A 27,702-nucleotide genomic window follows, 5' to 3' on the forward strand; every position below is an offset into this window, starting at 1 on the left:
TGTGTTATGAAGGACAAAGTAAACCCCCAATGGGCTTGAGGGGGAAAAGTTATTTTACTGATGGGAGGTGCAGGCAGGAGTGTTTTAATAACAAACGGCAACATTCGTCCTATGACAAGAGCCTGGATTCAGAAAATGTCAGGCTGACGTATTCCATTTTCTGTCCTGTATTTAATCAACTGTAGAAGATATTGATGGAAGAAGCAGGCTGTAAGAAAAGGACTTGTGAATGTCAAACGTTAAAAGAAATATTTGCATCTAGGTAATCTTTTCAAATTTGCTATGCATAGTGGCCAGAATTTAATGCCTTCGTACCTACTTTTCACTTGCCTTTCTCTAACATTTCCCTCCCCTCCATTCCCTACCGCCTATGCCCTCATGTTAATGCTTACATTTCTCTTCCTCACTTGTGTCTCTCACCTGTCACTGCAGAATGAATCCTCCTGAAGCACAACTAGGGTTATTCCAGCCCCTTGCTTAGAAACTCCTCTAGGCTGACCACTGCCTGCAAAATCCAGTTCTTATTCTTTTTGTGGTCAGAGTCCTTCATGATACCCATTCATTGATTCAGTAGTTATTGAATACCTTCCACATGCCAGACACTGTTCTGGACACTTTTAGAGCATATCAGTGAACAAAACCTTACAAATACCCCTGCCTTCATGAATTTTACATTCTAAGGAACCCCTAAACTTAACACTTCAAACCAAATTTCCATCAGACAGCTAAGCAAACACAAACGAGGTTACTCATAGACCGACAAGCTCAATCTCTACTTTGGCTTGACTTTTTAATTTACATATTTAATAAGTACTAGTTTTCTATTAAACGTCTTTTACATTGATGTGTATAAGCCATCCAATTCCTTTGGCTCTCAGTTCCTCAATCTTTTCTTCAAAGATCCCTTCCTCCTCTTCACCTCAGCCACCATGTTCATTCATTTGACATCCCACCAAAAACAGCGCGAACTCTTAACCCTTTATTCCAAGTTTCCTGCCTCTGATGACCACTTCCTGATCTTCCAGCTCTCCTCTGTCAGTGCTCAACTGCCATAATTCCCTGACACCATCAACACTTCTAAGAGACACCTTCTCACTCACTATCAGTCCCCATTACCATGTCCTCGCTGAACTCCTTACTCAGATTTAAGGCCAAATTATTACATTTTTAACATCATATGTCCATGTCACTATCTCCCCACGCATATATTTTTGTCATTATATCCTTGAGACCCACGGCAGTAAACATGCAATAATCACAACTCATATTTATTGAGTACTCACACTATACCAGGTTCTGATCTAAAATGCTTTAATATGTGAGCCAATTTAATCCTTACAGCAACTTTATTTTCTTCCCTTTTAAGGATGTGAAAACTACTATTTTGCAAGTTTCAATTATTTTATTTTTGATTATTTCAAATTTTATTTTAGATACAGGGGTACAGGTGCATGTTGGTTACATGGGGATGTTACATAATGCTAAGATTTGGAGTATGGATTTCAACACCCAGGTAGTGAACATAGTACCCAATATGTCATTTTTAAACCCATTCTCCCACCCTCTAGTGGTCTACAGTGTCTATTTTTCCCACCTTTATGTCCGTGTGTGCTCAGTGTTTAGCTCCCACTTATAAGTGAGAACATGCAATATTTGGTTTTCTGTTTCTGTGTTCATTTGCTTAGGATTATGACCTTCAGCTCCATCCATGTTGCTGCAAAGGGCATGATTTCTTTCTATTTTATGGCTGCATGGTATTCCATGGTGTATATGTACCATATTTTCTTCATCCGATCTACCATTGATGGGCACCTAGGTTGACTGCATGTCTTTGCCATCAGGAATAGCACAGCTGTAAAAATATAAGGGCGTGTGTCTTTTTGTAGAATGATTTTTTGCAGGGGTATATATCCTGTAATAGGATTGCTGGTTTTAATGGTAGCTCTGTTTTAAGTTATTTGAGAAATCTCCAAACTGCTTTCCACAGAGGCTGAACTAACTTACATTCCAACCAACAGTGTATAAGCGTTCTCTTTTCTCTGCAGCCTTGCCAGCATCTGTTGTTTTTTTACTTTTAAATAATAGCCATTATAACCCGTGTGAGGTCGTATCTCACTGTGGTTCTGATTTGCATTTTTCTGATGATTAGTAATGTTGAGCATTTTTTCATGTGTGTTGGCCACTTGTATGTCTTCTTTTGAAAAGTGTCTGTTCATGTCCTTTGTCCATTTTTAATGGAGTTATTTATTTTTTGCCTGTTGATTTCAGTTCCTTATAGATTCTAGATATTAGGTTTTTGTCAGATGCATAGTTTGCAAATATGCTCTTCCATTCTGTAGGTTGCCTGTTTGCTCTGTTGATAGTTTCTCTTGCTGTGCAGAAGTTCTTTAGTTTAATTAGTTCCCACTAATCTATCAAACTACAAAAATCCTGGAAGACAACCTAGGAAATACTCTTCTTGAACTCAGCCTTGGCAAAGGATTTTTGGCTAAGTCCCCAAAAGCAATTGCAACAAAATCAATTCTTTTAAAAGCTAACATATAATTATAATAAATATCCTTGATTTATGAAATCTAATGTTAATAAGAGGCCCTAAGAGCTTAAGTAAGCTACTCAGGTTCACACACCTTCCACGTAATAGAACAACTATTCAAAATTCAAACACAGAAGTCCTGGTTCCAGATCTTATTTACTTAACCACTACACTATCCTGGAACACAGTAAGTACTCAATAAATATTTGTAAAATGGAAGAACAAATGGTTCCTCTACTTATAAGTCATGCATTTCATGTGATTCTTGAAACTCTTCCACTCTATCATGACTCAGCTTGACTATTACTTCCTTCTGGAAAACTTCTTGCTAAGTCTTTCTCCTTCACCAGTTCAATTAGAAGCAAAAAGAAAATCTGCTAGCTGTCCCATATAAATCTTGAAAACAACCTTATGAGGTAGAAATTATGTTTACTTTACAGATGATAATAACAATAATTGTAATAATAGGCATTTTTGAGACCCTACTATATTCCAGGACATTTAAAAGAGATACAGATCTACTGTCTCATTTAATACTCATAACATCCTCATGAAATAGGTTATATTATTATCCTCATTTTATACACGAGGAAACAAAAAATTAAGTAGTTTCAGAACATGGTGATAGGTAAACAAGTAAGTTCTTTCGTTTTTTCTTTTTCTTTTTTTGAGACCGAGTTTCGCCCTGTCACCCAGGCTGTAGTGCAGTGGTATGACCTCAGCTCACTGCAAACTCTGCCCCCCCCAGCTCACACCATTCTCCTGCCTCGGCCTCCCAAGTAGCTGGGACTACAGGTGCATGCCACCACACCTGGCTAATTTTTTTTTTTTTTGTATTTTTAGTAGAGACGGGGTTTCACTGTGTTAGCCAGGATGGTCTCAATCTCCCAACGTCATGATCTGACCGCCTCAGCCTCCCAAAGTGCTGGGATTACAGGTGTGAGCCACCACGCCCAGCCTAAACACGTAAGTTACAAATAAAATTATAGCTGCTCAGTAAATGTACAGTGAATATAACTCAATCCCAATGTAACTAGAAACCACATACTTTTAGGAACAATCTTACTCACTATTATTGTGTTAGTAAATATCAATGTCTCTTGTCCACAACACAATTATCCTTTAACTTCTGCCTAAATGCAATAGGGTTGTCACCAAAATCAATGAGATGAAATTATCTCTTTTGAGTTTACTCTGGTTCTTTCTGTGTCTAGCCCAGGCCGCAGACACACTGGCTTGAATGTGACTAGATCACAACTCAGCAGCCAAAAAGCACAGCCAAGGACTGATTCAAAGGAGACCCATCTTTCTGTGAGTGGACTGCAATGGCAAACACCATACTGATTTGGCAAATGGATTCTTAGAATTTTAGGATTCCTATAGAATGGTATACTAGGCAGAACAGTGTCCATGGAGTCAGAAACCTAGGATTCAAATTCTAGCTCTGTTATATCTCCTCAGACAAATTCAGTAACCTCATTCTTTTTCCTCATCTGAAAAATGAAACAAATTATGTCCACTACATAGAGTTATTTTTAGGACTACTTGAGTTTAATATCCATGGCAGCAACTTTGTAAACTATGAAACACAATAACTATTAGACTACTTGATATTGGCTTCAAAATTCCAGTCCACCCAAAAACATGCCTAGTCAGCAATCCACCAAAGCCTAAAATTTCATTCCTGAATCTATCTAGTTATCAGGGAACCAGGTTTCTTCTTTACTTCTGTTTTACCATCTTTGCCAAATGGATTCCATCCTCAAAGTCATGATATCACCGTAAAAGTTATGCCATCATGTCTGCATTCCAGCCAATAAGAATAATAAAAACAAAAGAAAAAGGGGAGGATATTTCTCCCTGCTAAATCAATCTTATTTAAAGTATTTCCTGAAAAACCCTCAAAACAATAGAGTCATCTGTTGTGCCCACTGCTACCATGGAAAAGTTGAAGTTTTATAACTAGGGTAGAAAAAAATTGGTTACTGATAATCAAGTAACATTCTTTGTTATAACTTGTTTTAATTTTACAAAATAATCTAAAGTTAATTTACCAATTTTATTTTCCTAAAAATTTTACCAAGTAATCAGAATAAGAATTATTATTCACATTTTATAGATAGAAAAACTAAGGGCTGTGCTATATAGTGTTTCAGAATATGCTTTTAAAAAACATGTTATTGTAAAATATGACACATACAAATAAAAGTCCACTTAAAAACTAAAGCTCAATGATTTACTGAATGAAAAAAAATGTAATGACCATCCTAAGTTAAAAACAAACAAATGAACCTTGCCAGTACTCCAGAAAATCTCCATGTTCTCTCATCTCCCCAAAGGCAATAATTAGTCATTTTAATTTTAATTACTTTCTTAGTTTCATAGCTATAGAATGTATAAAATATAGAATGTATAAAAGTATAAATGTTATCCACCAGAATGACTGAGGATCCCAGGATGGAATGTAGACTGTGAAGAAGAATTTAACTGTACTAACAATGTAAAACTGAAGTAAGCGGGAGAGGGGCGGAGGAATTAAGTAACTTTTGAAAACAATGTTTCCACTGGAAAGAATAAGGCTAAATAAAACTATACATAAACACCCTACTTTCACTGATAAATGTGTTTCTCATCAGGGTGTGGGTTAGCAGTTCTGAAACTACATGTGTTCTAGGATTCAACACGTAACTAAGTCATTTGTCAATAAGACCAAAGTTTTTCACTGTCAGAGAAAGAAGTTATAAATAAATAAGTGGGGAAGGCTAGAAAGGACTCTGGTGTGCTGGATTACAGGCCGAGATATCAGCATGAACACATATTCATTTAGATAGATAGGAGGCTAGATAGGAAGACAGATAGGAAAATGATAGATAGATGGATAGATAGCGATAAATATGTACGTATACATGAGTTAGTATACAGACATATATTGACTGTCTTTGTCCACTAAGAGAGCCGAGAATCAGTAACACCCCAGTTGCAAAAAATACACATAGTACCCAGATCTTTACATCTAAATACTATTATTCAATGAAAGAAACCAGAGATCCTTGGAGAAATGACTGATTATAGGGCTAGGATAAGTAGTGAAAAAAGATGAGCCTGGAGCATTGTGTAATGTCAGAAAATAAGGTAGTGCTCAAAATTAGAGAGAAAAAAAAAGACTCCTCAAAAAGTTTGAGGAGCCAACCTGAAAGTTCCCAGTGACCACATCTGGAACAATTTTGTCAACAAGGTAAATAATGATACTATTGGATTATAAGCTAAAAATAAAATAAATATCCATGAGCCTATATTAATATAAATAAATTATTGAATAAATAAATGGAGAAACAAATCTTCCTCACAAAAGAATTACAAATAATAAATATAGAAAAGAATAAGTGAAATAAAAATTACCAATAAAACACCACCACAATAATAATTGTTGCATAAAAGATATGCTAATAAATGTTAAAATTAGTGGGCAAAACTTTTTAAGGAGCAACAGGATATTTCTATCGCCTCAAAATATCTCTTCCAAAATATTTTGGCTACTGTGGTAGTTTTAACTCATGTCCACAAACTCCTTCTAGGAAGTAAAAGTTTAATTTTTCTGTCCTTGAATATGGGCTGGACTTAATGATTTGCTTCTAAAGAACGGCTTATAGTAATTAGCTGGGCATGGTGGTGGGTGCCTGTAGTCCCAGCTACTCGGGAGGCTGAGGCAGGAGAATCACTTGAACCTGGGGGGCAGAGCTTGCAGTGAGCCGAGATCATGCCACTACACTCCAACCTGTATGACAGAGCAAGACTCAGTCTCCGAAAAAAAAAAAAAAAAAAAAAGAATGGCTTATAGTAAAGGAAAAGTAGCAACTTTGCAGTGGAGAAGCCTGGCAGACACCACCTTAACCAAGTGATCAAGGATAACATCACCGGTAATAAGTCTTGTTAATATTATCCCCCTCATCCCCTGCTATGATTCAATGAGTGTTCCCCAGCTATGACACTCTACTCTGTGGTGTTCTTCCCAAAAGTCTATAACACAAGTCTAATTAAGAAAAAGTAGACAAACTCAATTGTAGGCAAATTCTACAGTGTAACAGGCCAATTCTCTTCAAAAATACCAGTCATGATAAACACAGACAGACTGAGGAAACATGATGACTAAATGTATGCTGGAACAGAAAATGAACATTAGTTCAAACACACAGGTGAAACAGAGTAGAATGGTGTTTAGCAGAAGTTAGGGAGCGGGAGGTGGGAATAGGGAGGTGTTGATTAAAGGATATAAGTTTTCTATCAGACAGAAGGAATAAATGAAAAGTATTTGAGGTGATATGCTAATTACCTTGATTTCAATCATTCCACATTGTGTACATATATGGTAATATCACTTTGTACCCCGTAAATATATGCAATTATAATTTGTCAACATTAAATAAAATTTTTAAAACACAGGTGAAATCTGAAGAGACTCTATAGTTCAGTTTATGGTATTAGACCAATGTTAATTTCTTAGTTTTGATAAATATACTATGGCTATATAACATGTTAACATGAAGGGAACCTAGAAGAAGGGAACCTTTGCCACTCCTCTGAAAATCTAAAATTATTTCAAAATAATTTTTTTTAATTATATGCAATTTGTTTTCTAAACTTTGTGTAAATGGAATGAAATCGTATATATTATTGGTTCCCTGAGTTCTTTCAACACATAATTATTTTTGTGAAATATACTCATATTGTTCACTAACTTTTGATGTTGCTGAGCATTACATAATGTCAATATATCATAATTATTTTTAATGGAAATTTGGGTTATTCCCAGTTTGTTATTAAGAATACTCATATAAATATTTATGTAGATGTCTTTCAGTGCCCAAATGCACACATTTCTGCTTATTATACACTTGAGAGAATTGTTTGATTCCAGATAAGGCCTATGTCCCACTTAGCAGACAATGCCAAATAGTTTTCCAAACTGGCTTTACTAAATTACATTCTCGCCAGCAGTGTATGTGAATTTCAGCTGAGTTTCACATCTCAAACAACACTTGATATTGCCAGCATTTTAACTGTAGTTCATTTTCATCGTGTCAATTTTAATATGTATGATTATTGGCCATTTGTATAGCCTCTTTGCTAAAATGTCTGTTCAGGGCTCCTGACAATTTTTCTACTGAATTTGTTTTTACCTTTTTACTTATTAAGTTGCAGATTTTTTTATGTACTCTGAATATGAATCTTTTGCTATAATATGTATTGCAAAAAGTTCCCTCCATTTTGTGCCTTGTATTTTCATTCTCTTGATGATGCTTTTTAAAATATTTTTCTGGATACATAGCAGTAGATCTTCATTTTAATGCAGTCCAACCTAACAATCATTGCTTTTGTAATCAGTGATTTTTTAAATAAATTTTTTATCTAACCTAAGATCGTAAAGGTATTTTCTTATATTATGTTCCAGAAGTTTTATTGTTTTCATATTTAGATCTACAATCTACCTAAATTTTGTTTATGTCATTAGATAGGTTTCAAATTTCCTTTGTTTAATATGAATATTCACTTGATAATCAACTTTCATTATTATACCATTCTGCAATATTATTTTTACGCAAAACCAAGTGTCCATGTAAGTATGGATTTGTTCCTGGGGTTCTTAATACTATCCTCTTGGTCTTGTTCTCTGTTTCTAGGCCTACATCAAACTGTAGCTCTATAACAAGGCTCAACATTTGGTAGAAAAAGTCTTCCTACCTCGTTCTTCCATAAGAGTGTCTCAATTCTTCTTGATCCTTTGCATTTATATATAAATTTCAGATTTAGTTTTCCAAATTACACCAAAAAATTTTTTAGAATTTTGATTCAGATTGTATCAAACCTATATAGATCAATTCAAGGATAACTGGCAATATTTAGACTGATTTCATTTATTAATATTAACGTCATTTTAGTTTAACTTGTTAATATTTGGCAGTTTTTATTAAAAGGTGCTGTATATAAAATATATTCTTATATACATATTTTTGATAGTACTCTAAGTTGAATCTTTTTATAAATTTTGCTTTCTAACATTTTATCAGTAGCACATACAAACAAAATAGTCATATTTTACATTTTCGTATTAGTCATATTACCAGCAAGGCTAATCATTTAATTCCAGTAATTTATCTGTATTTTTTATTTCCTATTTACTCAATCTAATCATCTGAAAATAAAGGCAATTCTTTATTATTTAACAATGATTCTTCTGTCTTTCCAAACTTCATAACTTTTATTCATCTTGTCTTACTACAATGGCCAGGATCTCCAATACAAAATCAAATAGAAGTAGTGATTGGGTTACTAGGTCTGTTCCTGTTTCTATGACAGAATACCACAGATTGAGTAATTTACATAAGACAATATTTCTCACAGTTCTGGAGACTGAAAGTTCAAGATCAAGGTGCCAGCAGGTTTGGTGTTTGGTGAGGACCCCGTCTTCTAGGACTCAAGAAGGTGCCTTGCTGTTGTGTCCCCTAGAGGGAACAAACACTGTGTCCTCACATGATGGAAGGGCAAAAATGTCCCGTCTAATCCCCCCTGGCCCTTTTATAAGGTCATGAATCCCATTCATGAGGGTAGAGCCCTTATGACCTAATCCTTACCAGAAAGCCACATCTCAATACTGTTGCTTCGGGGATTCCGTTTCTACATTAATTATGGAGGGGATACAAACATTCAAGCCACAGCAGTGAGTATCTTGTATTGTTTAAAAGAAAAGCTTTCAATATTTCACCACTTAGCATGTTTTCTATAAGCTTTTTTAAAGGTACCCCTTGTTAGATTTAAGGAAGTTCCCGCTTTTTTTTTTTTTTTTTTTTTTGAGACAGAGTCTCGCTCTGTCTTCCAGGCCTTAGTGCAGCGGCGCGATGTCGGCTCACTGCAAGCTCCGCCTCCCGGGTTCACGCCATTCTCCTGCCTCAGTCTCCCGAGTAGCTGGGACTACAGGCGCCCGCCACCATACCCGGCTAATTTTTTGTATTTTTAATGGAGACGGGGTTTCACCGTGTTAGCCAGGATGGTCTCGATTTCCTGACCTCGTGATCTGCCCGCCTCGGCCTCCCAAAGTGCTGGGATTACAGGCGTGAGCCACTGCGCCCAGCCGGAAGTTCTCTCTATTAATAGTTACCTAATAATTCTCTTTTTAAATATAACTTCCTGTTGAATCTATTTAAACTTTTTCTCCATCTTCTGAGATGATCACACAAACTTCATGTTTTATTTTGTTAATGGGATTAATTGCATAGATTTTTAAACTTTCTATTTTGAATAATTATAGATTCTAATTATAGATTCACAGAAGGTTGCAAGGAAATACCCAGAGATGTCCTGTATATGCTTGATCCAGGCTTCCCCAATGTTAACATCTTATACAAATCTAGTACAAGAAATTTACATTACGATAAGCTATAGAGCTTATTCAGATTTCACCAATCTTACCTGCACTCATTCATGTGTGAACAACTGCAATTTTATCACACAGATATCCTCCTGTAACCACCATCACAATCCTAATACTCAACTAATACTCACCAACACAGGACTCTCTCACATTATCTCTCTGTAGCCCTCCCTATTCCCTCCCCAATACTTAACTCCTAGAAAACATGAATCTGTTCTCCATACCCATAATTATTCTATTTCATCAATGTTACATTATTTTAAATCATCCAATTTGTATCCTTTTGGGATTGAACTTTTTCTATTAGGTGAAATTCCTTGAGGTTGATCCAAGTTGTTGCATGTATTAATATCAAGTTTGTTCCTTTTTAATTGCTGAGTAGAGTTTCATGGCATGGATACATCACAATTTGTTTAACCATTCACCCATTACAGGACTTTTGGAGTGTTTCCAATTTGAAGCTATTAAGAATAATGTTTCTGTGAAGACTAATTTATAATTTCTTGTGTGAAAAATAAGTCTTCATTTCTCCAAGATAAATGCCCAAATACAACTGCTAGGTCATTTTATAAGTCCATTTTTAGTTTTGAAATGAACTGCCAAACTAGTTTTCAGATGGGTCGCACCATTTTCATTCCTACCAGGGATGCATAAGTGATCCAGTTTCTCACATTTTTGCCAGAATTTGGTATTATCACTATTTTTTTTTCAGTAATACTAGTAGGTGGATATCACATTGTAATCTTAATTTGCATTTCTCTAATGGCTAATAATATTGGATATTTTTCTCATGTTTATCATCTATACATCATTTTCAGTGAAATCTCCGTACGTTTTTTGCACACAACTTGACTGTTTAATGTTGAGTTTTGAGAGTTCTTTTTGTATTCTAGATTCAAGGCTTTTTTTCAGATATGTAATTTGCAAATATTTCTTCAACTCTATAATTTGTTTTTTCATCATTTTAACAATCAATCTATTTTTTCTTTTATAGATTGTGCTTTTGATGTTAATCTAAGAACCCTTTACCTACTTCTAGTTCCTGAAAATTTTTTCCTATGGTCTTTTCTAATAGTTTTATAGGTTTAAATTTTATGTTTAAGTATATAATTCATTTTTAGTTAATTTCTGTATAATGCGTGAGGTTTAGTTTAAGGTTCTCTTTTTCTTTTCCTTTTTTTTTTGTCGTTTTTGTTTTTGCAGGGGAGGGGGTTGGGGAGTGGCTGTTGGATGCCCAATTACTACAGCATTGTATGTTGAAAGTCTTATCCTTTCTCCATTGAATTGTGCGTGTTCATTTGTCAAAAACTGATTGAGGACATTTGTATAGATCTATCTTTGAGTTTTCTATTGTGTCCCATTGATCAATGTGTTTATTTCTGTGACGGTACCACAATGTCTTAATTACTAAAACTATATAGCAAGCCTTATGATTAGGCAAAGTAATTCTTCCCACTTTATTCCTCTTTTCAAAATTGTTTGAGCTATTCTAGGGCCTTTCCATTTACACATAAATTTTAGAATAAACTGTCTATGTCTACAAAAGCACTTGAAATTCTGACAATGTATATTAAAACTAAATATCAATTTAAGAAAAATTGTCATATATACTATGATGAGCCTTTCAATTCATGATTCCCAAATATGTAGGTAATTTTTTTATTTCTTTTATCAGTGTTTCATAATTTTTATCAGATTTTGATCATGTTTTATAAGAGTTATACGTAAATATTTCATTTTTTAGGGTAATTGTAAATGCTATTTTTTTGGATTCCACTTGTTTGTTGTCAGTATGTAGAAATGCAATTGATTTTTATGTATTGGTCTTGTATCCTGTAGTTTTACTGAATTCACTTTCTTGTTACAGGATTTTGTGTGTATGTGTGTATTCCTTGAAGTTTTGTACCTTCACAAGCATTAGTGTCTGAAAATAAGGACAGTCATATTTTTTCTTTCCAGTTATTTAATTTTTTTTTACCACATTGCAGTGGCTAGATCTTCCAGCACTGTTAAATATGTGTATAGTGAGAGAGCAACATCTTTGCCTTATCCTTGAGTTTAAGAAGAAAGCATTCAGTTTTTGTCATGTTTAAGTATGACGTTAGCTCTAGGTAGGTGTCTTCACCAGATTAAATAAGTTCCTCTTTATTTCTAGTGTGCTGAGAGTTTTTATCTTGAAAGGATGTTATATTTTGTCAAATGCTTTTTCTGTGTCAATTGATGTATTCATATAATTATTTTGTTTATTTAGTCTGTTGATAAAGTAGACACGTAGATTTTTGAATATTCAAATAAGTTTGCACTTATAAAGTAAGTTCAACTTAATTATGCACATTATCTTTTTAATATATTGCATAATTCAGTTCCTTACACTTTTTTACAGTTTGGGATTCTATGTCTTCTCTCTCTTAACTGTCCTGTAGGCCTTCATGTCAACATTATATTGCCTTTATAAACTGAGCTTCAGTGTCATTCTTCTTTTTCTATCTTCTGTGGAAAAAAAAGTTCAAACTGTTATTTATTCTTAAATATATTATATATTTTATAGATGAAGGTATCTTCTGTCCAGGATAGTTTTTAAATTATGGATTCAATGTCTTCAGTAATTCTAAGATGATTCAGATTTTCTATTTCTTTTTGTGTCAAAATTTGTAAGATGTATTTTTTTAGGGCTTTCTCCATTTTATATAAATTTATTAGCATAAAAATTTTTATTTTGAAAGTCTGTTCAAATGGAAATTATACTCTCATTCCTGGTATTGTTGTGTGTTTTGTTCTTTCATTTTTTGTTTGTTTGTTTTTGAGACAGAGTCTCACTCTGTCACGAGGCTGGAGTGCAGTGGTGCAATCTCTGCTCACTGCAACATCTGCCTCCTGGGTTAAAGCGATTCTCCTGCCTCAGCCTCCCGAGTAATTGGGACTATAGGCATCTGCCACCACGCCCGGCTAATTGTTGTATTATTAGTAGAGACAGGGTTTCACCATGTTGTTCAGGATGGTCTCAATCTCTTGACTCCATGATCCGCCCGCCTCAGCCGCCCAAAGTGCTGGGATTACAGGTGTGAGCCACCCTGCCCAGCCTGTTCTTTTATTCTTGTCAGTATCACCAGCAGCTTGTCAATTTTATTGGTCTTATTAAAGGATCAATTTTAGATTCATTGATCTCTCATATGTTCTTTTTCTTTTTCTTTAATTTTTGCTCATCCCTTTCTAATTTATCACACTCTGCTTTTGAAGTTTAATTTGTTATCATTTTTCTACATTTTACTTTTTATTTTTGTAGGTACATAAGTGTGTATATCTATGAGGTGCATCAGACACCCCAATACAAGCATGCAATGCATAATAATCACATAGACATAGAATTTAATGGCAATGACAGGGTGACTATAGTCACTTTTCTACTTTTTGAAATGAATACCTATTTTACTGATTTTTGTCTTTTTCTTTGTGTAATAGATTATTTAAGCTATAAATTTCACTCTAGTCATAGTATTATTGGCATCCCATAATTATTTTTAAAAAGCTTGTGTTGAATTATTGCATACCTGTGGAGAACTGTACAAGCACACTTGTCAGTTCTATTTATTTACCAGAGTACATGCAGTCACATTGCCGCTTCTCCCCAGTAGATTTCTAAAATAATAGTTTGCTTTCATGTATATCTGGAATTGGTTAAATAAAACCATATCAATTATTTTGTGTCTAAATTCTTTAACACCACGTTAAGAATATAAAATTCATCTATATAGTAGTATGTAGCAGTAGTTTGTTTATTCTCTTTGCTGTACAGTACATTATTAGGGAAATATACTACAATTTATTTTTTCATTTTGCTGTTGATGAATACTACTTATTCTCAAGTTTTTGCTATTTAAAAAAAAACTATTATAAACACTCCTGGTTAGGTCTTTTGATGCCTACGTGTACAAATTTTTGTTGGGTATATTTGCAAAAAATGTATTTTTTCCTATTTTCTGAAAATAGATATTAACATCATAAATTTTCAGTCTTCTTTTCAATTGCATGCATTTAAAGCCATTAATTTCCCTAGTTTGTGGCTTTACCTGAAGTGTGCAAGTTTTAAGATATCATATTTTATTATTATTCAGTTCAAAATATTTTCTTCATCTCATAAATTATTCTTTGACCATGAGTTGTTTAGAAAAAGAGGACTTGATTTGTACTACATACAGTTATTAATATTTTCTAGATATTTTTCTATTATTGATTTCTAGATTTTTTCTATTATAGTGGACAAAAATTATGCTCTATGTAATTTCAATCTTTTAAAATATGTTTAAAAATATTTTACTATTCTAAAATTAACATGGAACTGTGAAAGGAAAATAAATCTTGGGGCCCCCAAAATCACTAAGCTAAAGGGAAAAGTCAAGCTGGGAACTGCTTAGAGCAAACCTGCTTCCCATTCTATTCAGAGTCATCCCTCTGCTCACTGAGATAAATGCATATTGGATTGCCTCCTTTGGAAAGGCTAATCAGAAACTCAAAATAATGTAAACTTTGGCTCTCACATACCTGTGACCTGGAAGGCCCTCCCTGCTTCAAGTTTTCCCGCCTTTCCAGATGGAATCAATGTACCTCTGGATATATTGATTGATATCTCATGCCTCTCTAAAACGTATAAAACCAAAAAAGAGCTTGTATAGCCAAGGCATCATGCTACCCGACTTCAAACTATAGCACTACAGTAACCAAAACAGCATGATACTGGTACAAAGACAGACAAATAAACCAATGGAACAGAACAGAGAACACTGAAACAAGACTGCACATCTACAGCTATCTTATCTTTGACAAAACTGACATAAGCAATGGGGAAAGGATTTCCTATTCAAGAAATGGTGCTGGAATAACTGGTGAGCCATATGCAGAAGATTGAAACTGGACTCTTCTTTACACCATATGCAAAAATTAACTCAAGATGGATTAAAGACTTAAATGTAATATCCAAAACTATAAAAACTATAAAAAGACAACCTAAGCAATGCAACTCAGGACATAGGCACCGGCAAATATTTCATGACAAAGATGCCAAAAGCAATTGCAACAAAAACGAATATTGACAAATGGGATCTAATTAAACTTAAGAGCTTCTGCACAGCAAAAGAAAATATCAACGGAGTAAACAATCTACATAATGGGAGGAACTTTTTGCAAACTAGGCATCTAAAAAAGATCTCATATCCAGCATCTATAAGGAATTTAAACAAATGTACAAGAAAAAGACAACCCCATAAGAAAGCGGGAAAAGGACATGAATAGACACTTTTCAAAAGAAGACATACATGCAACCAGCAATCATATGAAAAAATGCTTAGCATCACCAATCATTAGAGAAATGTAACTCAAAACCACAATGAGACACCATCTCACACCAGTCAGAATGGCTATTATTAAAAGGCCAAAAAATAACAGATGCTGGTGAAGTTTTGGAGAAAAAGGAACACCTATACACTGTTGATGGGAGTGTAAATTAGTTCAGCCATTGTGGAAGACAGTTTGGCAATTCCTAAAAGACCTGAAGACAGAAATACCATTAAACCCAGCAATCCCATTGCTGGATATATACCCCAGAGGAATATAAATCATTCTATTATAAAGACACATGCACACATATGGTTATTGCAGCACTGTTCAGAATAGCAAAGACAGAGGATCAACCCAAATGCCCATCAATGATAGACTGGAAAAAGAAAATGTGGTACATATACACCATGGCATACTATGCAGCCATAAAACAGAAGGAGATCATGTCTTTTGCAGAGACATGGATGGAGCTGGAGGCCATTATCCTTAGCAGACTAACACAGGAACAGAAAACCAAATACCACATGTTCTCACTTATAAATGGGAGCAAACTGATGAGAACACATGGAAGCATAGAGGGAAACAACACACACTGAGGCCTTTTGGAGAATGGAGGGTGGGAGGAGGGAGAAGATCAGGGAAGATAACTAATGGGTATTAGGTTTAATACTTGGGTGATGAAATAATCTGTATAATAAACCCCCTGGATGCAAGTTTACCTATGTAACAAACCTACACTTGTACCCCTAAACTTAAAATAAAAGTTAAAAAAAGAGAGAGAAAAAAATGTTTTACAACACAAGGCAAAGTCAATTTTGGTAAAGTTCTATGGGTACTTGAAAAATACACACGCATTTTTCAGTGTGCTATATAAGTCAACTAGGTCACTTATGTTAAGGTGTTCAAATAATATCTATCTTTAATGATTTTTGTCTATCTGTCCTGTCAATTACAGAGAAAATAATTTGAAAATCTTCCCATATGATTATGAATTTATTTGTTTTTCCTTTTAGTTTTGTTAAATTCTTCTTCATATATTCTAGGATTATTTTGTTGGGTGCATACAAATTTAGAATTGTTATATTGTCATCATAAATTGAACCTGTTCTAATTGAGAAAAGCATTCCCAGTTATGTTATAATTTCTTAAAGTCTTTGATATTGATATGGCTACGAAAACACTCTCACTTAGTGTCTGCATAATGCACGCTTTTTCATCATTTTACTTCTAAACTTTTTGCCACCTTGTGTTTCTTACAAGATTTCTAAAATTCAATACATTAAGTGTATTTTAGTTGAGTCTAAAAATATCAATCTTTTGATAAGAACACTTAAACCATTTACATTGAAAGTAATTATTGATATATGCAGGTCTAAGCTTACAGTGTTACTCAGTGATTTGTATTTTTCTGGCTAATTCCATGTTCCTATTGGTCTGTTTTTATTTATCCTGTCAGATTACTAATTTTATTATTTCCCCTTCACATGTTTGCAATTGTCAATAATTTTAGTGTTTACATAAATTATAAATTCTTAATTTACGAAGTGCAATGCTAATCAGTGCATTATCTTTTTAAATTTCTTATTAATATATAATATTTGTACATATTTGTAGGATATATGTCATATCTTGTTACAAACATAGAATGATGATCATGATCAAGTCAGTGTATTTATTTATTTATTTTTATTCTTTTATTTATTTTTCTTTTAGATGGAGTCTCGCTCTGTCGCCCAGGCTGGAGTGCAGTGGCACGATCTTGGCTCGCTGCAACCTCCGCCTCCTGGGTTCAAGCAATTTTACTGTCTCATCATCCTGAGTAGCTGGGACTACAGGCTCATGTTGCCATACCTGGCTAACTTCTGTATTTTTAGTAGAGACGGGGTGTCATCATATTGGTCAGGCTTGTCTCCAACTCCTGACCTCAGGTGATCCACCCACTTCAGCCTCCCAAAGTGCTGGGATTACAGGTGTGAGCCACTGTGCCTGGCCTCAAGTCAGTGTATTTAGAATATGCATCACCTCAAGTATATATCATTTCTCTGTGAATGCATTATCTTTAAACTGGAAGTTTGTGAATAAATCATTCTAATGACTTTTCCTGAATCCTTGGTTATAGTTTTGAATTGATTAACTGCATGTTTTCCTATGTTGCTTTGTAATAATTTAAACTGAAAAAGCAAAAAATAAATTATTTAATGTGTCAGGCATCAGACCATGAATTTTCACATATATTGAATTATTTAAAAGCTTCCAGCACTATGTATTATATGTCCTGATATTCTGATTTTGGAGATGAGGAAACTAAAACGAAAAGAAGCTCTTATGTATTAGAGTGCTGGAATTTTGGTTGCTGTTTTCCAAGGCCCAGCTTGGTTCTACTTTTACTGCTGTATAGTTACTGCACAAAGAAAGGGCAGCGTGACCTACAAGGACACAAAAAACTGTTTGGCTCTCTAACTGTCGGGACCTTTCTAGAAAAAAGAAACTCCCCATGAAGAAATGGTCCCAAATGATAGGCTGAACTATCTGGGTATCAGTCCTCTGCACTGTCCAACTGTTAATTTGGCACTGTCTTGTTAGGTCTTCAATATCCTTAAGCAGGTTTATGTTTACATTTTATCTAGATCTTCTAGGTATCTTCAGTTGTAGTATTGGCCCAAATTACTCATTCTACCATTACTGGGAGAAGTCATAATCAACTTTTTTCACCCAATATTTGATCTCAAATATAGTCTCATATCAACAACCCACAGTTTATTTTTTTTTCCTTATTTATTCTAAAGAGAAATGGGATACATGGGAAGAACGTGCAGGTTTTTTACATAGGTATAAATCTGCCTTGCTGGTTTGCTGCACCTATTGACCCATCCTCTAAGTTCCCTCCCCTCAACTCCCAAACCCCAACAGGCCCTGGTGTATGCTGTTCCCCTCTCTGTATCCATGTGTTCTCAATGCTCAACTCCCACTTATGAGTGAGAACATGCAGTGTTTGGTTTTCTGTTCCTGTGTTAGTTTGCTGAGGATGATGGCTTCTAGCTTCATCCATGTCCCTGCAAAGGACATGGTCTCATTCCTTTTTAGGGCTGCATAGTATTCCATGGTGTATATGTACCACATTTTCTTTATCCAGTCTATCATTGATGGTCATTGGGTTGGTTACATTGTAAATAGTGCTGCAATAAACATATGTGTGCATGTGTCTTTATAGTAGAATGAGTTGTAATCCTTTGAGTATATACCCAGTAATGGGTTTGCTGGGTCAAATGGTATTTCTGGTTCTAGATCATTGAGGAATCACCATACTGTCTTCCACAATGATTGAACTAATTTACATGCCCACCAACAGTGTAAAGGCGTTCCTATTTCTCTACAGCCTCTCCAGCATATATTGTTTCCTGACTTGTTAATAATCACCATTATGACTGGTGTGAGATGGTATCTCACTGTGGTTTTGATTTGCATTTCTCTGATGATCAGTGATATTTAGCTTTTTTTCATATGTTTGTTGGCCGCATAAATGTCTTATTTTGAGAAGTGGCCATTCATATCCTTTGCCCACTTTTTAATGAGGTTGTTTTATTCTTGTAAATATATTTAAGTTCCTTGTAGATTCTATATATTAGACCTTTGTCAGATGGATAGATTGCAAAAATTTTCTTCCATTCTGTAGATTGTCTGTTCACTCTGATAGTTTCTTTTGTTGTGCAGAAGCTCTTTAGTTTAATTAGATCCCATTTGTCAAATTTGGCTTCTTTTTTGCCATTGCTTTTGCTGTTTTAGTCATCAAGTCTTTGCCAGTGTCTGTGTCCTGAATGGTATTGCCTAGGTTTTCTTCTAGGATTTTTATGGTTTGGGGTTTTACATTTAAGTCTTTAATTCATCTTGAGTTAATTTTTGTATAAGGTGTATAAGGTGTGAAGCGGTCCAGTTTCAGTTTTCTGCATATGGCTAGCCAGTTATCCCAGCACCTTTTACTGAATAGGAGATCCTTTCCCCATTGCTTGTTTTGTCTGGTTTGTCGAAGCTCAGAGGGTTCTAGGTGTGTGGTGTTATTTCTGAGGTCTCTGTTCTGTTCCATTGGTCTATATGTCTGTTTTGGTACAAGTACCATGCTGTTTTGGTCCTTGTACAGTGCTGTATGGAAAATGGAAGTGAAGTATAGAAATAGCTGTATTATTTACAGCTTGTTGTATGCCTAATTTGAACACAATTTGAACAGATGGCCTCCTTTGATTGGCCAAAACTCAGTGATTGGCACAGGAGTAGGTTAGCTTGTTTATACCTCCATTTAGGTTATAGTTCACCATGTTATACACTTATACAGCTTCTTAATTTTTATTATTGTAGACCCCCCCAATATTAGTAACATTAATAAGAACAATAAAAATTGCAAATAAATGTTGTGATTAAAATAATCCATAAACTATGCTAAATTATTATCTAGTGCTTTATTGACCTTATAACAACCTTATTCTAAAGATAAAATACCGAGAAACAGATGGGTTAAGTGGCTTGCCCGAGATCACAGAAGTGGAAAGTCATGGGACTAGATTACTTAGTTGCCATTAGATGAGGTACCTGATAGAAGGAAATGGAGGGACCCCATGGCAAAACAGCCATCCTTCCTCACATGGCGGCAACAATGAGAAGTGCTGAGTAAAAGGGGGAAAAGCCCCTTAAGAAAACATCAGATCTCTTGAGAACTCACTCACTATCACAAGAATAGCATGGGGGAACCACCCCCATGATCCAGTCACCTATCTCCTTCAACACGTAGGGATTACAGGTCCTCCCTCAACAGGTGTGGACTACAAATCAAGATGAGATTTGGGTGGGGACACATACCCAAATCATATCACCTTCCCTGGTCACCATATAAAATCACTTCCTTCCTGCCCTGCTCCCCTATTTCTTTTGCTGCTTTAATTTCCCCTTTTAGTCTTCTTTATCATCTAACACACTATGTTTTCGTGTGTGTGTGTGTGTGTGTGTGTGTGTGTGTTTTGTTATGGTCTGTATATCCCTCGCGAATGTAAATTATTTTTAAGGGTAAATTTTTGCCCATTGTTTTTTGTTCAGTGTTGCATGCGCAGTGCTTGGAATAAAGCATGGATTGTCATATGTGAAACATAAATATTTGTTGAACAAATAAAATTAACATTTCTCTTCAATTTTTCTCTCAGACTTTCCATCAATTCAAATGCTTCTAAAATAGTCCATACTTCCTACTAGAGTATTGAGATGCTTTTCCCATGTTCTCTGAATGCCTGCCTTGGACTAATCCCTAAAGGTCAGGAGCCAGTGACTTCCAGAAAGCAGAGCAAAGGGTCTAAATCTTGAAATCAGAGCTGATTTCCAGCATCTCCTATTTGCAACTTTCACTTTTATTGATTCTGTCTGAGCTCCCAGACTCTGTATTCCACATTCGTAGGCCTAAGGTAGGTTCATATTCAGTAACAAACTTCCCTCGGCTGATTGACTCACTCCTGGCTGAATGTTCTTACTCCTGCTTCTGGTTTGCTTCTCTCCTACCATCTGTCCAACAGCAACATCTCAACAGACTCAGCCCTTGATAAGATGTCAAGTTCAGGTCCCTCTTTTCCCCATGTCAGATACTGAGGAATTTCTTTAAGAAAATCCACAGCTCCAGAAGGATACGACTCTTTGTTCAAAAAATTATGAATCATGTTACATGCTATCTGCCAGGGCTAAGCTATATTAGTGGTTTTGTGTATATTTGGGGAGGAATGACTGCTAATGGGTATGAAGTTTTGGGGGGAAGTAGAGAAAATGTTCTAAATTAGATTGTATTAATGGTTGAATGCGCTTACAATCAGTAAATTATATACTTTAAATGTATGAATCTTATGAAATGTGAATTATATCTCAATAAAAAGGTTTTTTAACTAACTTATATACACTCTGTTTTGCCTCCTTAAGTATCTATCTACTGTTGATCTGATCTTTATATCTCAAACACTTCTTCTTTCATTCACTAAATAGTTATTGAGTGCCTGTTACTTGTCAGATACTGTACTGGGGATATAGGAAACAAGGAAGCCACAGCCCCTGCTTCTGGAGATATACAAAGAAGTGATAAATGTTTGAGGTGATGGTTATTTCAATACCCTGATCATTACACACTGTATGGAAAATATCAAAATACCACTTGTACCCATAAATATGTATTATCATGTATCAATTTAAAAAGAGATTGGATAAGTGATAATAAAATGAAATGGGTGTTTTGAGAGATGACGCGCAGAGTGCCATGCCTAACACAATAGTAACTATAGCACAGCCGTCGTAGTTACCATAATAGTTATTTGATAAACATTGAGAGAATATTGTCACTCATATCCACAATCCTGATTGTGTGTTTTTTTCTTTCCCTCTTCAGGTTTTAGCAATTTCCACACAGGTACCAAAATATTTGCAACTATCATAGACCTCATGTGTGTTCTCTGTGTGTTCAGAAAAGACTCAGACACAGTCTTTCCCATGACAGACACATAACTCCTGGAATTCTATGAAGTCTTAGGTTTTTTCATGCAAACCGCCATTGTTTGAGAAGAACATGTTTTCAGGGGATAATTTCCTTTCAAACTTACTTTAAAAAATCAATAGATTCCTCTTTGTTGTACAACTTGAATCCCAATGATTTGGCATGAGCTATTTCCTCCTGGCACTCTGCTTCAAAACATAACATTGACTTCTTGTTAAAGTGCTGAAAAGATATGTTCATAACACAATCATCTATGAAACAGCATCTTTCACTTCAAAGTGGAATGAGAGACCAGTGGATTCAGGGATTGTATTCTTCCAGAACAAGTGTTACACTTATGAAATTTGAAGTATTAATAGTTTTCAAACACCAGCATCAGGGTGCCCCTAAATTATTTCGTTGCACTCCAATCTGTGAGGAAAACCATAGTGAAGTCTTGTGTTGCCTCTCTAGGTGTGTTCAGCAGTGTGACCTTATTTGTGAACCCCTATAGCAGCAGTTTGTGGCATGTCTTGTTTGTTTTCTTTTTTTTGGCTTCTTCTCAGCTGGAGGACAAAAGTCAATAAAGAGATGTTTAACAAGATCCTCAAGAAACTAATTACAATCCATCTGAGCCAGCTTTGTAGTCTGATCTACCCCAAAAGAGTCTATGATTGTTTAGACATTAAAAGATGTTAAAAGAGGCAGCCATGTTTTAGTGGGAAAACTGGGGTCAAAAGACCTATATCCAAGATCTGCCTTGTCAAAGCCCTGCTCCTCTCTGGGCCTCAGTGAAAATGTTTAGTAATCTGTAAGGCACTGTGGAAATGTAAGGTTTAATTCTGAAGATATTTTAATAACTCAAGGTGTTTTGATATTATTTCATGCTGATTTTCCAGTCATGATGTTATATATACAGAATTATCAGTAAATATTCACATTTAAAATTATACTACTGCATCAGAAGACAAAAGCTGCACCCTCCAAGACCCCAGAACTATAGCCTACTCTGGCCCACCCTCTATTCTTGTCAGTCCAGTTTCTTCCCTGCCACCCCCTTTCCTGCTCCCTTCCTTCCACATCTCCAGTCTCTATGTTTATATTCATGCTGTTACCCCACCAGATACACCTTCCTCCTCCTTGTCACCTACCTTTTCCCTATTTATACCACAAAACCCAAGATAGGTCCTATTTTATCCTTGATGCCTTTTTTAGTTTCTCAAATAAGTGTGGTTCTTTTCTTTCTCTAACTTCTTTTGACAAAAGCACCACACATACACATTTGTTTTCCAAGTTACATCATGTTTCTTGAAACTATGACAGATTAGGCTCCTGCTTAGAGGGAATGGTAGAAAATCAGCTTGGAAATGTCAGTTGGGATGAGATTGTGTAAGACCTTGAATTCCAGGCCTCTAGAAGCACCTCGGAGATATTAAAATGCTTTAAGTGTAAGGGTGACACATCAGAGCTGTGTTCAAGGAAAGTTAAAGAGTTTACACACCAGCGATAAGCCTGCTGCAATAGTCTGGGCATGAGGTGATAAAGAGAATAATGAGAACCCTGACAGTGAAAGTATTGAGAGGCTAATGGTAAGAAGGCCAGGTATGAGGCCCATGGCAATGTCCCATGTGGTCCTCATCTTCTCACCAAATCTGCTCCTGCTGGGTGCTCCCTGTCTCACAAACTGTGGCCATGATCCTTGCAATCAGTGAGGACAGAAACCCAAGAGGCCTTCTGGACACCTTTTTGTCCTTCATCCCACATCCCACCAAGTTACTAAGTTATACCAATTCAGCCTTTTCGATTTCATCTACCACTTTGCTCTAATAACCTGCTATCCTCTAGGACCAGGCCTGTGGCATCTCCAACCTAGGTGATTTAAACCTGGTATCTTTCCTCCAGCCTAACCCTCCAATCCATCTTCCAACTTTCTATCAGATGAATCTGACTCAACTGCTACTCTTATCCTTTCATTTTCATGCTTAAAACACATCAATGTTCGCTTCTTGCCTATAACATTAACTCCAATTTGATATGACTTATAATGTCCACTGTGATGTGACCCTGTGCCAATCCCCTCAGACTCTTCTCTTACCTCTCTATGTTCTAGCCATCCTCCCACCCTAAACGTCTCACATTTCTGAACGGTCTGTAATGTTGAATACCTTCATGTCTTTGTTCACTTGTTCTGTTCCCCGTTCCCTCTTTCCTCCTCTTAAAATCACCCTGTTCTTCAAGTCTTCAAGGAAATGTTCATCCTTGCTTGAAAATCTTCCGTGGCCCTTCCTTCCACTCCCAGAACACCATCATAATCCCTGCTCACTTCACAAAACATAATAATCTGTAATTATATATACTTTGCTCTATTTTATTTAGCATTCCACGAGGAAAAAGACTGAGATTTTTATCCTATTAGCCTCAGAAAATTTCAAGGCACAGACAAGATGTTATAAATTTTTTAAAATATAATTTCAACTTTTATTTCAGATTCAGGGGATATATACACAGGTTTGTTATGTGGGCATATTGTATGAAGCCGAGGTTTGGGGTACTATTGATCCCATTGCCCAGTGGTGTGCATATTACCCGATAGTTAATTTTTCAAACTTGTTCCCATCATTATATCCATGAGTACCCAATGTTTGGCTCCCACTTATAAGTGAGAATATGTGGTATTTAGTTTCCTATTCCTGTGTTAATATGCTTGGGGTAATGGTCTCCAGCTGCATCCTTGTTGCTGCAAAGGAAATGAATTCATTCTTTTTTATGGCTTCATAGTATTCCATTGTGTATGTGTACCACATTTTTAAAAATCTAATCCATTGTTGATGGGCACTTAGGTTGATTCATTGTCTTTGCTATTGTGGGTATTGCTGCAATGAACATACGAGTTCATTTCATGTTGAAATGAAATTGCTGCAATGAACATACGAGTTCGAGTTCCTGTTGGTGGAACATATGAGCCACCAACAGTGTATAAGTATTCCTTTTACTCCACAGTGTCACCAGCACCTGTTACATTTTGACTTTTTAACAATAGCCAGTCTGACCGGTGTGAGATGGTATCTCATTGTGGTTTGGTTTTGTTTTGTTTTGTTTTTGAGACAAAGTCTCGCTCTGTCACCCAGGCTGGAGTGCAGTGGCACAATCTCGGCTCACTGCAAGCTCCGCCTCCCAGGTTCACGCCATTCTCTTGCCTCAGCCTCCCCAGTAGCTGGGACTACAGGCGCACGCCGCCGTGCCTAGCTAATGTTTTTGTACTTTTTTGAGACGGGGTTTCACTGTGTTAGCAAGGATGGTCTCCATCTCCTGACCTCGTGATCCGCCTGCCTCGGCCTCCCAAAGTGCTGGGATTACAGGCGTGAGTCACGGCGCCAGGCCTCATTGTGGGTTTTTAAATTATTTTTTAAAGCTACTTTATTCCAGAGCCCAGGAATCCATCTTAGGTACTGTGAAAAATGAGAAATTACAAGGAAAGTAAAGAGCCAGTCCATTCTTCATGAATTCAAAATAAAAATATGAGGGAGAGGCAGATGATACAAAAAAATTACAAAAAACAAACTAACATTCTGAAGTTTTATATTTACCATCAAGTCATCACATTAAGGTAAAATGCCTTCAAGCTTTAACAACTCCTTTGTATATTCCCAAGGTATTACTTCAAAGGAATAACTTATGTTTTCTTATATTTTAAACCTACTTCAGTTTAGCTATAAATTTTTAATACTGTAAAAATAAACAATACAAAGTTCTAGATTAAATTTTATATTTGCTAATATTTGGGTTTGAGCTCAAATTCCCGCTAACTGTAGAAAGAATTTTATAAAAACACTGTTCGTTTTTTTCTTTTCTCAAGCTATATATTTATCATTATTATCATTAATTATTATTTCAATAGTTTTTGGGAAACAGGTGGTTTTTGGTTACATGGATAAGTTCTTTAGTGGTCATCGCTGAGATTTTGGTGGACCCATCACCCAAGCAGTGTACAATGTACACAATATTTGTCTTTTATTCCTGAACTCCCTCTCACCCTTCCTCCTGAGTACCCAAAGTCCATTACATTATTCTTATACCTTTGCATTTTCATAGCTTAGCTCCCACTTATAAGTGAGAATATACGATATTTGGTTTTTCATTCTTGAGTTACTTCATTTAGAGTAATGGCCTTCAACTCCATCGAAGTTTCTGTAAAGGTCATTACTTCATTTCGTCTTAAGGCTGCGTAGTATTCCATAGTGTATATATATATACCACATTTTATTTATTCATTCATTGGTTGATGGGCATTTATGTTGGTTCCATATTTTTGCAACTGCCAATTGTACTGCTATAAACATATGTGCACATGTGTTCTTTTCATATTTTCATATTTATTTTCCTTTGGATAGATACCTAGTAGCGGGATTGCTGGATCGAATGGTAGTTTTACTTGATTTCCATTTCTCTAAGGATTAGTGATGTTCAGCATTTTTACACGTATTTTTTGGCCACTTGTATGCCTTATTTTGGGAAGGTCCGCTCATGTCTTTTACTCCCTTTTTAATGAAGTTATTTGTTTTTGGTTTGTTGAATTAAGTTCATTATAGTTTCTGGATATTACACCTTTGTTGGATGCATAGTTTGTAAATATTTTCTCCCGTTCTGTAGGTTATCTGTTTACTCTTTTGATAATTTCTTTTGCTATGCAGAAGCTCTTTAGTTTAATTAAGACCCAGCTGTCAATTTTTGGTTTCATTGCAATTGCTTTTGAGGACTTAATCACACATTTTTTTTTTGCCAAGGTTGATGTCCAGAATGGTGTTTCCTAGGTTTACTTCTAGCATTCTTATAGCTTGAGATCTTACCTTTAAATCTTTAATCCATCTTGAGTTAATTTCTGTAGATGGTGATATGTAGTGGTCCAGTTTCATTTTTGTGCATATGGCTAGCCAGCTTTCTCAGAACCATTTATTGAATAGGGAGTCTTTTCTCCATTGCTGGGTTTTGTCAACTCTGTCAAAGATCAGATGGCTATAGGTGTGTAGCTTTATTTCAGGGTTCACTATTCTGATCCATTGGTATACATGTCTGTTTTTGTACCAGTACCATGCTGTTTTTGTAACTATAGCCTTACAGTATAGTTCAAAGTTAGGTAATGTGATGCCTCTGGCTTTGTTCTTTTTGCTTAGGATTGCTTTGGCTATTTGGGCTCTTTTTGGGTTCCATATGAATTTTAGGATTTTTTTTCTAATTCTATGAAAAATGATGTTAGTAGTTTCATAGAAATAGCATTGAATCTGTAGATTTCTTTGGGCAATATGGCTATTTTAATGATATCGATTCTTCCAAGCCCTTAGCATGGAATATTTTTCCAATTGTTTCCATCATCTCTGATTTCCTTCAACAGTATTTTGTAGTTTGCCTTCTAAAGATCTTTCATCTCCTTGGTTAGATGTATTCCTAGGTCTTTTTTTTTTTTTTTGTAGCTATTCTAGGTGGGATTATGTTTTTGACTGGGCTCTCAGCTTGAATGTTATTGGTGTATAGAAATGATACTGAGTTTTATACATTGATTGTGTATTCTGAAACTTTACCAAAGTCATTTATCAGTTTCAGGAGCCTTTTGATAGTCTTTAAGATTTTCTAGTATAGCATCTATCATTGGTGAAGAGAGATAGTTAGTTTCTTATTTGAATATTTTATTTACTTACTTGAATGTCTTTTATTTCTTTCTCTTGCCTGATTGCTCTGGCTAGGACTTCCGGTACTGTTTTGAATAGGAGCGATGAGAGTAGGCATCCTTCTCTTATTCCAATTCTCAAGAGCAATGCTTCCAGCTTGTGACCATTCAGTATGATGTTGGCTGTGGGTCTGTCATAGACAGTTGTTACTATTTTGATGTATTTTCCTTCAATGCCTAATTTGTTGAGGGTTTTTATCATG

At 35.5% G+C, this 27,702-nt stretch overlaps 2 long non-coding RNA genes across 2 annotated transcripts in view; one reads left to right on the forward strand and one right to left on the reverse strand.

Moving 5' to 3' along the window:
• LOC109028768 (uncharacterized) overlaps nt 1-9,008 on the reverse strand; it is a 363,275-nt gene extending 354,267 nt beyond the window's left edge. Inside the window, exon 1 of the long non-coding RNA XR_010135401.1 lies at nt 8,931-9,008. This is a non-coding gene — a long non-coding RNA (uncharacterized lncRNA). The remainder of the gene's footprint in view (nt 1-8,930) is intronic.
• Nucleotides 9,009-9,174: 166 nt separating this feature from the next.
• Nucleotides 9,175-27,702, forward strand: part of LOC129525396 (uncharacterized) — a 30,298-nt gene continuing 11,770 nt past the window's right edge. The window contains exon 1 of the long non-coding RNA XR_008669674.2: nt 9,175-9,248. This is a non-coding gene — a long non-coding RNA (uncharacterized lncRNA). The remainder of the gene's footprint in view (nt 9,249-27,702) is intronic.

Source organism: Gorilla gorilla, chromosome 9 (assembly GCF_029281585.2).
Source record: "Gorilla gorilla gorilla isolate KB3781 chromosome 9, NHGRI_mGorGor1-v2.1_pri, whole genome shotgun sequence".
Lineage (NCBI taxonomy): Eukaryota > Metazoa > Chordata > Mammalia > Primates > Hominidae > Gorilla > Gorilla gorilla.